We start from the raw sequence: 16212 nt of genomic DNA on the forward strand, positions 1-16212 counted from the left end.
GAGAGAGAGAGAGCGAGAGAGAGTGCTAGAATGATATTCCATCTGCTGGTTCACCCCTCAAGTGGCTACAAAAGCCAGAGCTGAGCCGAATTGAAGCGAAGAACCAGGAGCTTCTTCCAGGCCTCCCATGTGGCTGCAGGGTCCCAAAGCTTTGGGCCATCCTTGACTGCTTTCCAAGGCCACAAGCAGGGAGCTGGCAGAGAATTGGGGCAGCCAGAATATGAACTGGCACCCATATGGGATCCTGGAGGATGCAAGGCAAGGATTTAGCTGCTAGGCTATTGTGCTGGACCCTACCTCTTTCATTATTAAACAATAAGTATATTGCCCATTAAAGTATAATCAATTTACCAAGTCAGATTGTATCAATCCTCTGGCAGGAAGATTTTAGTACTTTCACCTGACTCTCGGTTCTCTTTATGATGGAGGCCTCTGTGGTTTATTTCTCCTATGATTCATCTTTTTACTGTTTACTTACTCTACTTTGAATATTCTGGCTTTCTTTTTATTCCAATCTCCTTGCCTTACTACTTGGTAAGATGCAAGGTCTAAGAGGTCTTACTTCCATGAGTGCGCCCCAAATTCTTTATTTTACTGTCTCTTTCTTTCCTTCCACCTTCATCGTTCATAAGAGCAGCCGTCTTGCAGTAGGCTAATAAAATGAAACACTTATTGGCATTTCTATAGGTGTTAACATAGTATTCCAGGCCCGCAGCACACTGTAGCATGTAACACTGCTGTTTGTGGAACTGGCATCCATTGTGGATGCTAGTTCTACTTCTGGCTGCTCCATTTCCCATCCAACTCCCTGTAAACAGATGCAGGCAAGGTGTGAAGACAGACCACATCCTTGAGCCCCCACAGCCACAAGGAAGCTCCAGCAAAAACTCCTGCACCCACCCAGCTTCAGTCATTGCGGCCATGCTAAGAGTGACCCAGCAGATGGAAGATCTTTCTTTTCTCTCTCTCTCTCTCTCTTTAAACTCTTTAAACCTTACAAGAACACTGAAAATGTGGTTAAATATATACATGTAAATATACATATAAATATATCTATAATGTATATTATAATACTACCAAAAAAAGAAGTAATCTTGTTGTTCATAACAAAATGGAAACAACTGTAAACCATCATGCTTCGGAAAATAATCCACTTTTAGAAAAGAAAATATGACATGTTTTCTCTGATATTTTGCCCTTAATATGGAACACATTCAAAGCACAGGAATGAAATGGTCTCTTTAGTGTCAGATTGTTATTTTTAGCACATGTTTATCTTCTAGCAGAAGTGTGACCTTATGGCCCTCCACTTGTTGAGTACTGTGATCAGTGGAAATTGAGGTCTGAGAATATCGAATGGATTAAAATTCTGATTTAAATGCTGTTGCAGAGAAGAGAGGCAGGAGGATCGAGGGCACGGAGCAAGGGAGTCACAACTGTCTTCTTGAACTGCAGCAACGGATTGCATAAATCTGTTCTCTTTATGTTAATAAAAATAAAACAATTAAAAGGCAAATTGTCATCTAGTATTTGAGTTTTAAATTAGAGGACAGCATATGCTTTCCTGGGGAAAAGTGACTAGATTTATTGCTCTGAGCTTCTTCATGCAGGATTAGATAAGACAAGGAAAAGGACTCTTCTCTTTTTCTGTCCCTTATAAACTGCTGATTTGATCTACTCCATTAACTCATCTCATAGCTACCAGTTAAATCTTAATGTCTACTGAGGTTGCCTACTTGCAATTCTATGATGGATATCATTTTTGGGTACTAAAGCATTTTTAAAATACATTACTCTAAATTACTTCTCTTTAGGTTTCTATCTCAATTGAAAACCTGAGTTCCCACTTCTAAGTTTCCATTTAATAACCACTGTGGTTATCATTGCTGCTGAGGAAAGCCCCTCTCTGCCTGTATAAAATGAACTCTGAATGCATGCTCCCATTGGAAAGCACCCACCATTCAGCCTTCAGAGGCTGTGGGAGGGCTCATGAACTGTGGTAGTGGTAAAGGATACAAATCAATTAGGACCCTTAGCTTGAACCTCAGAAGCAAAGGAAAAACCTCAGGGGACATGAATGTTCTTCTCAGGCCTATACACTGAGGAACATAAATTCTAACACATTTTCTGGAAAAATACAGGTCTTTGTATTTTACATGCTTTTTTTTTTCTTTCTTTCTTTTGTAGCTGCTTTCTGCCTGCCAAAAATCTCAGCTAGAAATTCCTAATGTGCTAAATGAGCTAATCTCTGAGGTTTTGTTCAGCTTTAAAATTCTACAACTCTGTAGCAACTTGTACTGCAAATGTGCTCATGGTTATAGTTTGTTCCCTAAAATAAAAATGGAATAAAGCAGATGAAGATCCAGGTGCCACTTGAAAAGCAAAATGACTAACTGTATCAACATGAGGTACATTGTGTCCTCTTTGCTCAACTACAAGGCACATTTTACGGAGTAATTTGCTTTCTGCCCATTACTGAGCATAGAAATATATGTACCCTATGCATAAAAAAAAATTATCTCACCCAAGGAAATTGAGAGCTTAATATCAATAAAGCCATGGAGTCTGTTGCTAAAATCATTTTATTATTCTTTCTCTGATATTTGTAGATTACCACACTTAGAATTATTTGAAACAATTAGGTAGTTGATATAGCTAAAAGCAGGGCTGGCACAAGTAAATCAAGAGCAGTGTTTTCCTCCCAAGCAAAACCCTCAACATGCACAACAAATTTTAAATTTTACTAATGTCTGTAACATACAGAACAAGAAGTTAAAAATGACTATTATAACATGTTGGCAATGTCATTTCCTATTTTTGGATTTTCTACTCATTGAGGGAACAAAAGAAATTCCCTAGAGAAGCAAAGTAAAAAGACGTGCACTGGAAACTTAACCAGATATTCTAACAAATACTTAAAATGTAGAAACGATTGACTAACTTTATTTCTAACTTTATTTGTAATGTTTTGAATTGTGAAGAGAAACATAGAAGAGTGTATTAACAGTAAACATACACACCTAAGTTAAGTGGCCCCAGTACAAACCCAATGAGGTCTCAGCTATCCACATTTGTTAAATGTATGGCACAGTTTACAAGGCAGATTGGTGTTAAAGCCTTCCTTGTCTCCTTGGTTCAAGTTTCTGTTTCTCAAATCACCATTAATTTGAATCATGCATACGCTGATTAGTCTCATATTTTGTCACGTAGCAGGCTGAACCATGCTTCAGATGCCTGCATCCCGTAACAGCATGCTTGCATTCAGCCCAACTATTCCTACTTCCAGTCCAACTTGCTGGGGGGCACTGGTTGGTCACTTAATTATTTGGACCCTTCTCCTTAATGCTGGAGGCATGGATGGAGTTCTTGGCTCCTGGCTGTGGCCTGCAATCATCATGGCCATCATGATTATTTGGGAAGTAAACCAGAGGACAGAAAATGACTTTTCATTTTTCTCTGTTTCTTCATTTGGTTTTCAAATAAAGAAATGTGTATGTTTCAACATTTTGTTTAACTATCTAACTACACAAAATGAATTGTTCTCTTTAGAAAAGAGGCTATGTAGGGTGATACCTGTAGTCACAGAGACTGCAGAGATGAACTAAACTGTGAGAACAGAAAATAAAGCAGAAAGTATCTGAAAAGATGACAAAAAGCTGAGGATCATGGATGTGCTGTGAATTTACTAAGCTAAATCTAGTTCAAGTAACTGTCAATCCCAATACGTTTGTATACTTGTTCAGAACCACAATGGTTGTTTAAGTTCTATCACAGTAGAAATGGAAGTCTTGTAAGGAGAAAACTGAATTATGAAGATGGTTTCCTCTTCCAAATCCGGCACAATTCTGTGGACAATACACATGGCTGCATTTTCAGGAGGGAACTCAAGAGTCATTGGGGCAATGTCGCATCTGTTAGCCTCCTCTGCTCTTCTGAAGTACCTCTATAGACACTTCACATATGCAGGTTTTTGTGCTACTGCCAAAATCAATAGGAGAAATGTGGCAGAGGTGTGGGGTGGGCAGGGTAAGTGAGGGAGAGACGGAGAGACAGAGCAAGAGTGAAGCCAATACATGCACCACACACACTCCTTCATCTTCACTCATTGTCAGTTAAACCTGAATTTGTTTAGAGCCACTTTCCCTATACAGCAGTGCTGAGTACAGTAACATTTATATCAGAACAGGGGGAACTGGTTTATTCTTATCTTTGAAGACATTGGCCAGTTGGAGGAAAAAAATGGGAGTTGCAATCTGCTGGAAACCAAGGGAAGAGAGCAGACACAGAGGGGATTATAAATGTCCATACTGGTATACAATTCTAAAACAGGGGATGTAAATATTTCTGGAAGCAAACACTGAACACGCACAGAGAGACACGCACGCAGTATAAGCGCCTTATGTTGATATCCACTTTGGATCCAACTGCCGGCTTTATCCTACTTTCATGTACACAAAGGCAGACCCTGCCAGTCTAAATACACTGTCGACTTACCCGGAGCACTCTGTAAGGCCACACATTCAGAAGAGATACTTATGGATTGAAAAATAAAACAAAATCAAAAAAGCCTTACCAACTGCTCAAGATTCACAATTATCTCTCACATAGAAATGAAATTTTGAATATCATAACACAAAAGGAAAATACAAAAATGAATAGATAATCTAAAAGAGATACAAAATTATACTCAAAAAGAAATATCAGAGGAAGATGGAATTTCCTTACTTTTCTAATCAAGCATGGTTAATGTGAGATTGATTCCATTTTATAAAGCAGACTATTATTATAATTAATTCCATAAAGTAAATATTGAAAATGTGGCTGTGTGACCATATATCTTTGCTGAAGTGGTTAACAATAATTAACTAAAGAGATAACCTGGTAGGCCAATTGGTGATGTGGGAAATAAAGTAAGGGTCTCTAAAAGAATATAAAAGGGATGAACAGTGATACTGAAGTTATGAGGGGAAATCAAGTAAAAAAAAAATCAAGTAAGCCACTGATCAAATAATGATGAAAAAGGAATAGTAAGAAATACAATATAGTAATAATTAAGAAATTCATAGACTAAAAATAGATTCTGATAAATTCAAAACTTCAAAGTAACCAATGATACTGGGTGAACAGTTAAAACAGTGGAGGAAAATAGGTTATGATCAAGAAATAAATATTGAGTTGTCCTAGGCTTACTTGATTTTGTATATATAAACATTCCCGCTTTTCTCTGTCAATTGATTGGTGAGTTAGAGGAACACAGTTAAAACGTCAAAACCCTTTTTTTCCCACTATTGTCGATCACTCTACACTGCAGTCATGTCTATTTCTATGATTTTCTCTGATGATTGCCATTATCTACATTTATTAGGATAATCTAATGAGATATATTAAAATTATCTCTAGGTCTCTGAATTTATATTTTCTGTCTTTATTATTAAAATGTGAATCCATTTATCTTCAGTCTGTGTCAGTAAAGTGTCAGCATTATCATATAGATATATATGACTGATTATGTCCTAACCATGATGAATACAAAACCACAGGTGCCATGCTAGCTTACAAAACAGTTTCAACTGAGAAATCTGAAAATCAGGAAAAGCTAATGGAAACATATTGCTGTTTTTTTTAAAAACTTATTTAGTATAAAGATTATGGTTTGACTTGTAATTATATTATAGTTAGAAATTTGTGCTTTAATTTTGTTAAGTTTATGACTTAATGTCTGAATATCTAAAATAAAAATTACATACAAGTAAAACCTTAGTATATTTCCTGATGGTTCTTATTTTAGGAATTAAAAATCACTTTTACATTCCTCTAAATGCATGTTTTAAATGAAAAAATTTAAACCGTTTAAGTGACTTTTCTATAATTATTCCCATGGTGAAAATTTGTGCCAATGATACAATATGTTAGATGGAAAAAGTTAAGCTAAAGGGGCAGTTCTATAATTCACAGTACATATTCGTGGGATTGTACGAGGTAATGGAATTATACTGGGAATCCAGAATTGAATGTTAGACATCTGTCTTTTATTAGAAAGCCTCTTTGTGCTTTGGCTTTATATTCAAGTTTAGATAATACTTTCATTTTTCTTCCCTAAAGTACTTCTGAGAACCATTTAGACAATAAATGTGAAATGACTTCAGTAGGTAATTTCTAAATGTGAGTTCTTAGGTTTGGAGTTTCTCACCTCTTCCTGAAATTTCACTGACTTTGTTTGCAGTGACTTTAGGTTAACTATAATTGTAAAACATGAAATAGCAAATTCCAGAATTTACTCATTGATATTGAGGCATCACTGTGGATCATCCTCAGTAGCAGTAGTGGGATGAAATCTTGTTAAGTCCTGTCATGTTTGCCAAGGATATAAATTATTACTTTGTCCAGCATATCCACAAGTTATAACTACCCACTCATTGGTCATGTAGCCTTGTTAGTTTTCAGATGTACTTCTGGGGTATTGCAGTGGCTCTGTTCAAACCACCCACATTTTATTTAATGGCACAAGAGTGGCAAAGTTGGCAACTCGTATCTGTGAAGAGTTAGTTGCATCCATGGACAGGGAACCCAGAGATTTGGAAGTCTATAGTGGTCATCATTGCTAGTACTTTCAAATATTTCTTGGTAGATAAAGGGACTGCTGTAATTTTGAGACATTTATAAGAAGAATATCAGTATAAATTTTATCAATTTCCACTGTTGTACAAAAGTAACTTTTCTGCTATTATAATGTGGGCGATAAACATAATTCTAATTGTCAATAAATACAATAGTCATCATTCGTCATTTACTAAGTGTCACGCAATTCGCTTATATCTGAAAATATTCTTTCTCTTCACTCCATCAATTCCACAATGGAAATTTGATTTGCATTATTTCAATCATTTTACAATGACAAATATATTAAAGTATTTCTTCCCAGGCAAAACCTTTTCAATTTTAGTAGCTGAAACTTCAATTTAATTTTGTTTTACTTCAATACCTAATAGGCACAAATTCCATTTGATTATTCCTTAGATTAGATAATTCCTTAGGAGTGGTATGGTAAATACACAGGAGTATGCCTGCTATAAATTTACAACATCTTCTGGAATTATAATGAGATCAAAGACAAGAAGGCAAGACCATGTATGGAAGACAACAGGAAATTTTAAGAAAAAAAAGTCAAAATACAACTAGGAACTTGGATTGTTATATCACCAGCATTTGAGAGCAAGGCTGTGCTTGAATAACTAAGTCATTAGAATATAAACTATTTATGAGCTAATATTTTAAAATACGTGTTGAAACTGAATGCAAGCTACTGGATCAGTAAGAACCCTTTCATTTTTGTTTTCTTCCCATATGTGAGCTATTACATGGTCTTCATTATAATGCAGGAGCCTTTAGAGAAGCTCAGCACTACTGAGTGATCCCTCAGGCATCTCTGGTCATAGCCTTGTTCAAAAAGTAAATCTGGATCCATCAGCTCCTGCCTTCCAAGCAGTGTACTAGTGATCAGTTAAAATTGGGAGTGGAGCTGGGGTACAATCCCATATCCTTCACAGTGGAGTCAGATATCATAAATACTAAATCCATCACTGCCACTGTATGTGTGTGTGTGTGTGTGTGTGTGTGTGTACTACATGTGTTATATATAAATAATTGTATATAATATATGTTACATATAATTAGGTATATGGTACATAATTGTTACTTGTTACACAAATTACTCAGCAGCAATTCTCATCGCGTATATAGTGGTGTGTGTGTGTATTTTATAGTACCCAATACTCTACTGTATTTGCTGCAAATGCCACCTCAAGTCATGCAGTACAATCAATACAGCAGAGTACCCAGTCACCATGTCTGTGAAACTCTTCCTCAATCACTCTTTTCCTTCTGAGTTCAAACAGATTGGTGACATTTTCCTTGACTTTATTTGAGAAATAACCAAATTTATGTGAAACAGGAATAATAGAACAAAATGGACAGCTTTCCAGTATCCCCTATATAAGATCCAGGTATTTCTATTTATCTAGAGACTACTTTGTAATATTTTTCAGGACAGAAATACAAGGCAATGCAAGCTTTATATTAAAGATCATATACTTTGCAGCAAGAAAACTGATATTTAAAGTTGTTTCTATTATGCATTTATTGCTATGTGACCTTTACCAAAATTTTTGCCCTGTGAAGATGCAGGGCTATGTTCTGTACTCATTACTCCTATATAAGTTTATTGTAAAAATTAAATGCAATGATCAATTTATAATGAAAGTTCAAGTCCTGACTCTGATTTCATTTTCCTGTGAATGCAGAGCCTTCGCGTTAGGGCAACAGTAAGTGGTAGAGTCTGCCACTATGTGGCAGATACGCCTTAGGTTCCTAGGTTCTTTCCCAGCTGAGCTTCAGATTTTGGGTACAAACAGGTGGATTAAAACAGTGTCTCTGCAAAACTCTCCACTCTCTCCTTTTTTCTTTCCTTTCCGTGTCTCAAATATTTTTATATGATTTGAATCGAACATGAAACATTCATGAAACTTCTATAATTTACTGGTAATTCCTAATCTATTTAAACAGTTCAACAGTCCTTGAATGACTGAACGATATTTTTGGCAATTGTGTCATGATCTTGGAAACGCACAGCTTTGTGGCAAGTATTGTGGAATAGCAGGTAAAGCCCATGCCTGCGTTGTCAGCATCGCATATGGATGGTACTTTATGTCCAAGCTGCCCCCCAAAGGACATGTGGAAAAGCAACGGAGGATGCACAGATGGGAGATATGACCCCATCTCTGGGACTATCCCTTACTATCCCTTACTAACAAGTGAATAAACCTTGAGGAAAGTAAAAATGCACTTAGTTGAAAGGTAATCCTACAGAAATTCAATTAAATCCTATTCTTTCAATATATTGTTCAGCATTTAACCAAAGAATAATGTCTTAAATGTTCACGTATTTGACAACTAACTTTATGATATATTCATGTGTATACATTTTAAAGTCTAAAATTGGCTTGTATTCATAAGCAAAATAATATTTTAAGGTAGAATATATTTCTATCTTAACTAAATGTTACTACCAGATGCATAATATTATCTCAGGTTTTTTTGAGACTATTTTAATTAGTTAAAATTTTTTTTTCTTAATTACATTGCTTTATGTAACACAGTTTCAAAGGCTCTGGGATTCCCCCAATCCCTCCCAATGCACTCCCCCCATAGTGGATTCCTCCACCTTGTTGCAGTATTACAGTACAAATTCAGTCAAGATTCTTTCTTTGCAAACAAATACCAAGCATAGAGTCCAGCATCTTATTGTCCAGATAAATTCAACAGTTTCTTGGGGGGAACCATCTCTGGTCTTAAGGTAGAGTTGGCAGAATATCATCCTGATCAATTAAAAGCCCAAACATAACATCAAGAGCAATTTACAACATTATGGAATTAATTGACGTGGTATTGAGTAACCAATATGGTAAAGTTAAGTCATTAAGTGGAACTTAATAAAGAAAACAGAAGGCACACCGAACTTTCTCATTTCACATAAAATTCAGCATGGTAAGCCTTGATTAAAGGACTGGCACACGATGTTAACATCCCTCAAGGAACTCAGTTTTGATTTTTCTCGGGGTCTCTGAAACTCATCTCCAGATGGTGGGGAGGGGACTGCTTTTCCCTGTCCATCGTCCCAGGAGTCAATTTCTCTATCATATAGCTGTGCAATGTAATGATTTAGAATGTAAAAAAAAAATCACAGTTGAAAAATATGAATCAAATATTCAGCGAAGTAATCAGACATAAGAGCATGCCAGCATTTTTCTAATCATGTCAAGTTCAAAAACCAGCCAAAGTAAATTATGCCAAGTGAGAAATAATATCAAGAGCAGCAAGGAGCTGTTATATCAAGAAGGAAGGTCATTTGCCTTAGCAGTTGCTACGCCTCTCGTCATGTCCGTATCATGCACTGAAGTGCTTGGGTTCAAGTCCTGGATTTCTCATTGCAGCTTGCTGCGCAATACCCAAGGAAGCAGCGAGTGATGGTGTAGACACACTGGTCTTTTCCACTGATATGGGGGCCTAGACAGAGCACTGGGCGCCCAGAACTCAGAGGATGCAAGATCTTTGTGCATCTCTATTTTTTTTTTCTACCTTGCAAATAAATTTTGAAAGAAAGCAGCATGTGACACCTTTGTTGGAGAAATATAGGTGAGGAGTACGCATGAGGTTATCTGAAAAAAGGCCACTATTTACAAAGGTGTTTATGATATTTGTCATCTTTCATGCTCATTTATATAGCATTGAATATAAGTGTATACTTACAATCTATATAACTAGTGTATGGTTTTTCTTTTAATTAAACAACCACTTTTAAAGACTGAACAATTCCTTTTAAGAAAACGAGTATTTTATCCTTAAAGGCAGTGTGGCAATATTTCCTACTTATTTGAAAAACCAATGCAAGAATATTTATTTTTAACTTTATAGAAAATAGAATTAAAAATAAGATTATCTCAAAAATTTTTTATTAAAGATTAATTTCATGTTTATTGCAAATTAAGATATACAGAGAGGAGAGACAAGAGAGGAAGATCCTCTGTCTGATATTCACTCCCCAAATGACTGCAATGGCCGGTGTTGCACCGATCCGAAGCCAGGAGCCAGGAGCTCTTCCGGTTCTTCCACGCGGGTGCAGGGTCCCAAGGCTTTGGGCTGTCCTCGACTGCTTTCCCAGGCCACAGGCAGGGAGCTGGATGGGAAATGGAGCTGCTGGGATTAGAACCAGTGCCTACATTGGATCCCGGCGCATTCAAGGTGAAGACCCTAGGTGCCAGGTCACCGTGCCGGGCCCCTGAAATTTTAAAATAATTTTTGTAATGCTCATTGATCATTAACTTTTTGATTAGCTTTGGTATAGATTTTGAGTGTTTTAAAGTAAAGTTGATTCCATTAATCAGAGAAAAGGTAGAATGTATAGAAAGGATTTCTATCTAAAAAGTTTATTACAGTGAAGAAAAGTTGTAATTTCAAATTTTTTTCCCACTGAAATAGCTGAGAATAAATACATTAGAGGAGTTTGAGAATAAAGGATATCGTAGGGGATGTTGGTTTGGTAAAGTGGAAGAAACAAGATCAGCATTATATTTAGAGCATCAAACCTCCTTGTGGAAGCCAGAATCCTAAATGGGCACTGGTTCAAGCCCCACCAATCCATCTTCAATCCAGGTGCCTGCTAATGCACCTGGGGAAGCAGTGGAAGTTGGCCCAGTTATGTGGGTTCCTGCAAGCCACACAGAAGGTAAAGCTGGAATTCTAGGGTCCTGGCCCTACCTTTCCCAGCACGAACCATTGGGGCCAGTAGGAGTGTTAATCAGCAGCTAGAATCCCTCTCTCTCTCTTCTGCCCCACTCTCTAAACTCTGCATTTCAAGAAAGTAAATATATATATATATATTTTAACCAGGAGCAGCACAGAACAAAAGTCTTCCAGCACCACTGGGGATGGCCATGTGTGCTGTATGGGGTGGGTAGGAGGGTGAGTCTGTATAATGGAAATATCTCCAATAAGACATGTTTATTTGTGCAGGCTCGCTTTTAGTATCTAGTTTTAGACAATTTGTGTAGTTTATGCTTGAACTTTAATCAGAAAAATAAGCAAATGAGATAAAGCCATACGACAGAGAAAAAGAGGAACAGTATGTTTAGTCATGGCTATTAAGCTTGGAATATAGAACCTGAAATAAAGATGTCCTAAGATGAATGAGTTGAGGTTCCTGCTAGTGTCAAATCATTAATAACATTATCTAACAAGTGAGAATTGGAGAAGGTAGCTAGCCTTTGGCAAAGCCTATGCTGGATTAATTTTTATTTTGTTAATTTTCAGGTTAGCCAAAGAGTTGATGAATATATTTTTAAGACATATTTAAATAGGGTCCAGTGTGGTAGCCTAGTGGCTAAAGTCCTCGTCTTGCACACACCAAGATCCCATATCGGCGCTGGTTCATGTTCAAGCAGCCCTGCTTCCCATTCAACTGCTGCCTGCTGCCTGGGAAAGCAGACGAGGATGGCCCAAAGCTTTGGTACCCTGCACCCATGTGGAAGATCTGGAGGAGGCTCCTGGTTCCTGGCTTCAGATCAGCACAGCTCCAGCCATTGAGGTCAACTGGGAAGTTAATTTTCAGATGGAAGATTTTCCTCTTGGTCTCTCCTCCTCTCTGTATATCTGACTTTCCAGGAAAAATAAAATGAATTGTTAAAAAAAGACATATTTAAAGAAAAAAATGAAGGAAAAGAGGTGGTAAGAGATAAACTAGATAAGTAGATAGATAAGTAGATACATAGAAATAAACAGAACTGGTCTCTGCGAAGGACAAGATGTCTGCCATGGGAGACTGTGGCTAATCTGATTCTAAAGTCACAGAAAGAGAATTCGATTCTGACCAAGAAATTATATTCTGATTTTCACTAGGTATCTAAGATGTTCTCTCAAGTAAATATCCTAGCAGATACAGCAATGGACAGAGCAGCTCATATCGAGGAACCCTGGTGAGAGACGTCCAGCGTGCATGAGAAGGATGCACCTGAATGGGTTTAAGCGCCCCATGATGGATGACTTTTAGCAATGAACGCTAAGGCACAACTCTGAAGACATTTGGAACTCTAGGTTCAAGTGTAAGGCCAATATCTGTCACGTGGGTTTATAAAACTCATATTTTCTTCCTAAAAAAATTGAATGAGTTTGAATTTTTGGCAGATTTCAAAAGAAAAATGTATTATTTTACCAAGAAAAATTAGGAGTTGAGTCAGTTAAATTTTTCTTATTCTAAATTAAAACCAACCCTAAAATATAATCTGTGGTTTTGTAATAGGTGTGAGGCACCGTCTAATTAAAAATAGCCTCTGTGTCAATATGTGGGTTTATCCTGAAAGGAAAGTCAAACTTATGAAACATGATGTAGTTTACATTCTGATAATATCGTTAAGATTTTGACTCTTATACACAAAGCTCTTTATATCCTAGGTACATAAGTATAGAAACATGTATGCAATTGTCAGGAGGATAATTACTGCAATACAAAGTTTCTCTATGATGATGAATACTGTTCTTCTGAAGTAATATGTCATGTGAAAATGTTGCTACAATTTGCTATCCTCAGCTTAAGGGTAAAAAGAAATACCACATTATAATACGGAAATGCCACCAATGTATTGTCAACAAAACTTGCAATCTTCCAAGAAAACTAAATATGCAACACTCTTTTGGAAGATACTCATTAACTGACAAGAACTTATCAAACACAAGCACCTGTTCAGTAAAGAAGGCAGTTGAAAAAACAGGTGAAGATCATCCTGTATTCCAGGCATCTGGCTTATGTATTTATTTTTGTAAAATTATTTAATTAGAGTAATTTAAAAAGTAATTTTCATGCAATGCATCACCTTCAATGTAAGCATTCTTGTGTTTCAGAGATCGGTTTGTGGTTTATTTCGGCAAAATGAATTGACTGCAAGTGAGAACTGTGGCTTCTAACACTTCTTTGATATGCTTGGAACGGCATTAGAATTCAGTGAGCTCTAGAATTAGCAAGCTGGAGTTCAGACGGGGACTCACCTCACACTACCCATGCATCTGAACCCGTCCTTGCTCACTGGAGTTCATCCTCTAACTGTAAGGCAAATACCAGCTGTCAGTTTTCTTGCAATTGCACAGGGCTTGAGAGGGTGAAGAGGGACAAGAAGGCAGGTCCCATACAGGACAAGCCACTTCATTACTGAAGCAGCCTCTTGTCTGTTTCTTGTTTTCTTTTGCTAAGAAGCAGGGAGAAAGCCCTGGTCAAGAGAAACCATCGCCTTGTGGTGGGGAATTATCAGATGGTGTCGTGCTGATTCGCAGGAGGTGTTACATAGATGAAAAGTACATTTACTGTACTTACAGGAAAATGCAGATTTATGTTCCAGATTAATCCATATTAACTGTATAAATTCAGACTGAAATCTTCATCTTCCTCCATTTCAGTTTTCTATCAACAAAAAGTTATAAAATGCACCATGTAGGTTTAGAATCGCAGCATCACTTTTCCATGGGGCTGAAGCCTGCTCTACCCGCCCGGATTTAGACAGGCCAGGCTCCACAGTCTCGTGAGCTAACTGATCTAAGCCCTTTCCCTCACACACACACTCCCAGGGGCCTTGGTGTTCCACACAACCTCAGATGACTGCAGGTCTATTGAGAGACTGTAATTACAATGCTAATGTTCATTTCCTGCTTTATTTAAGGGAGTATTTATACTCAAGTAGCTCCCGGCTCCCACACTAATTTGTTTGCACGAATCATTTTGAGTATCTGTGCAGCAGTCAGATTGCCTGTGCTTAGAGCGGGATGCCTTTAGTCAAAATTGGGGAACATATGAAGATTTCTGAGGAAAGAGGCGAAAGCTACAATTGGCAATGGGTGAGACTCTCTTAGTAACCAGATTTGCATGGCCTAACTTCCGATTTACTGTTTCCACCCGGTGAGTTCAGGTGTTCAGGTTCTGCACTGACTCTGCCACTGTGGAATGACCTGGTATGAGTTTCAGACACAAGATGCATCTTTTTAAAATCTCTGCATTCATTTCACGTTCAATGGGGGCATTCAGAAGGTTCTGGCACTCCTCTATTGCACAAGGAAGCAACAGAAAAGGGAGTGGTGGAGACACTCTGTGATCAACTCCCCTCACCTGCTGCAGCTGCTTCCTTTTGGATGTGCACACGTGCACACCCTGGGGTCGGGTAAGCACAACAATCACTCAGAGATTACAGGAGCTGAGCTCCTCTCGACTCCCTCAGCCAAACATGTATGCAATGTGGAGACTAAACCATTATGTAGCAGATCTGAAAGTTGCCCCTTTTTAGTGGGCAGGCAACTAGAGGGAATAGACATGACGTATGTAAAATCTCTTAGGCAAATCTAATCTTTTTCCTTATAATCTTGAGCCCTCAGGGTAATTGTTCCTCTTCTTGATCAATGAAGTTAAAAGTCCAACATGTCAGTTATCGGATTCTGCCACTACAGCCCTGTCTTTGTCATCTCCAGGGGCATGGCATAGACAGTAAAGGACAGGCATTAGCTCCAGACCCCGAGAAAGGCCTGAAATCAATCAATGCACAGGTATCCTGTGAAAGGTAAATGAATCCGTCTCACATGCCATATCTGGGTTGCTCCTTAAAATTTTACATTCTTAATCCTGCTCCAGGTGCAATTGCATATATGGTCCTGCCTGGCAATATATGGGAACCTACGTAGCAATTTGTTTCTCAAATTTCCTAGTTTCCCTGCATTGTGTCCTACCACCAAAAGAATCTAAACCACATACAACAGCATGTTAATGAAGTAAATCTTAGGAATCCACCTGCTAGCATTTTGAAAACTCATTCTACTAATATACTGCTTTTTAACAGGACTTAGATATTTTATCTGAGACAACTGGGATTAAAAAACCCTGTAACTGGTTTCTTGGAAAATTTTATCTGTAGTGTGTAACTGTTATTAAATAGGGGAATATGATTGAGATGGAACCACTCCTTTATAACTAATATGAACTCAATGGACAAATAGAGATCACACACTTTCACCTGCTATCTATCTTTGGACGTGGAAAGCAAGAATTTTGCCAGTGACACTGATAATCTACTCTCTCCTGTGTTGCTGCTGACGGGGAGTTACTACTAATTTCTGAAACTCTGAGGACCCTGATCCTTGTCATTCTCCATGAAAAAGCTGATACCTTGTGCATTTTTCCTCTCTGAGACTAAAAAAAAAGACAGGCATATTTATATTAAAATCAATAAAAGATACACAGCAATAAACTTAAAGAAAAAAATTCTGTGTATTCAGGAGTTCCACTGCTGTGTTAAAAGGGTAAGCTGCTACCACATTAATTATTTCACGAATACCAATGCACAATTCTGGTGAGATTAGGATAGGCAGTTCTGTTAGAGAGAGCCTGGACTTGAGGACAAATCTGAAGATGCAAAGTTCTCAGAAAATGACAAGTGGAAAGTTACTTTCCTAGTCTTTGTTTTGGATTGCAGCTATTCTCCAGGAGAAACCACAGGAGAGGTGATACAGTGTTCCAAAGTCCCATCTTTTCTGCTAAAGGAAAGATCGGGATCATTCCAAGAGCCATTTAAGAGTGAAGAAGTAAACTTGACAAGAAGGAGAGAAGGAAAAAAAAAAAAAGGTTTCTAA

The sequence above is a fragment of the Ochotona curzoniae genome, unplaced genomic scaffold (genome assembly GCF_017591425.1).
Source record: "Ochotona curzoniae isolate NIBS_2020 unplaced genomic scaffold, NIBS_Ocur_1.0 contig_2754, whole genome shotgun sequence".
NCBI lineage: Eukaryota > Metazoa > Chordata > Mammalia > Lagomorpha > Ochotonidae > Ochotona > Ochotona curzoniae.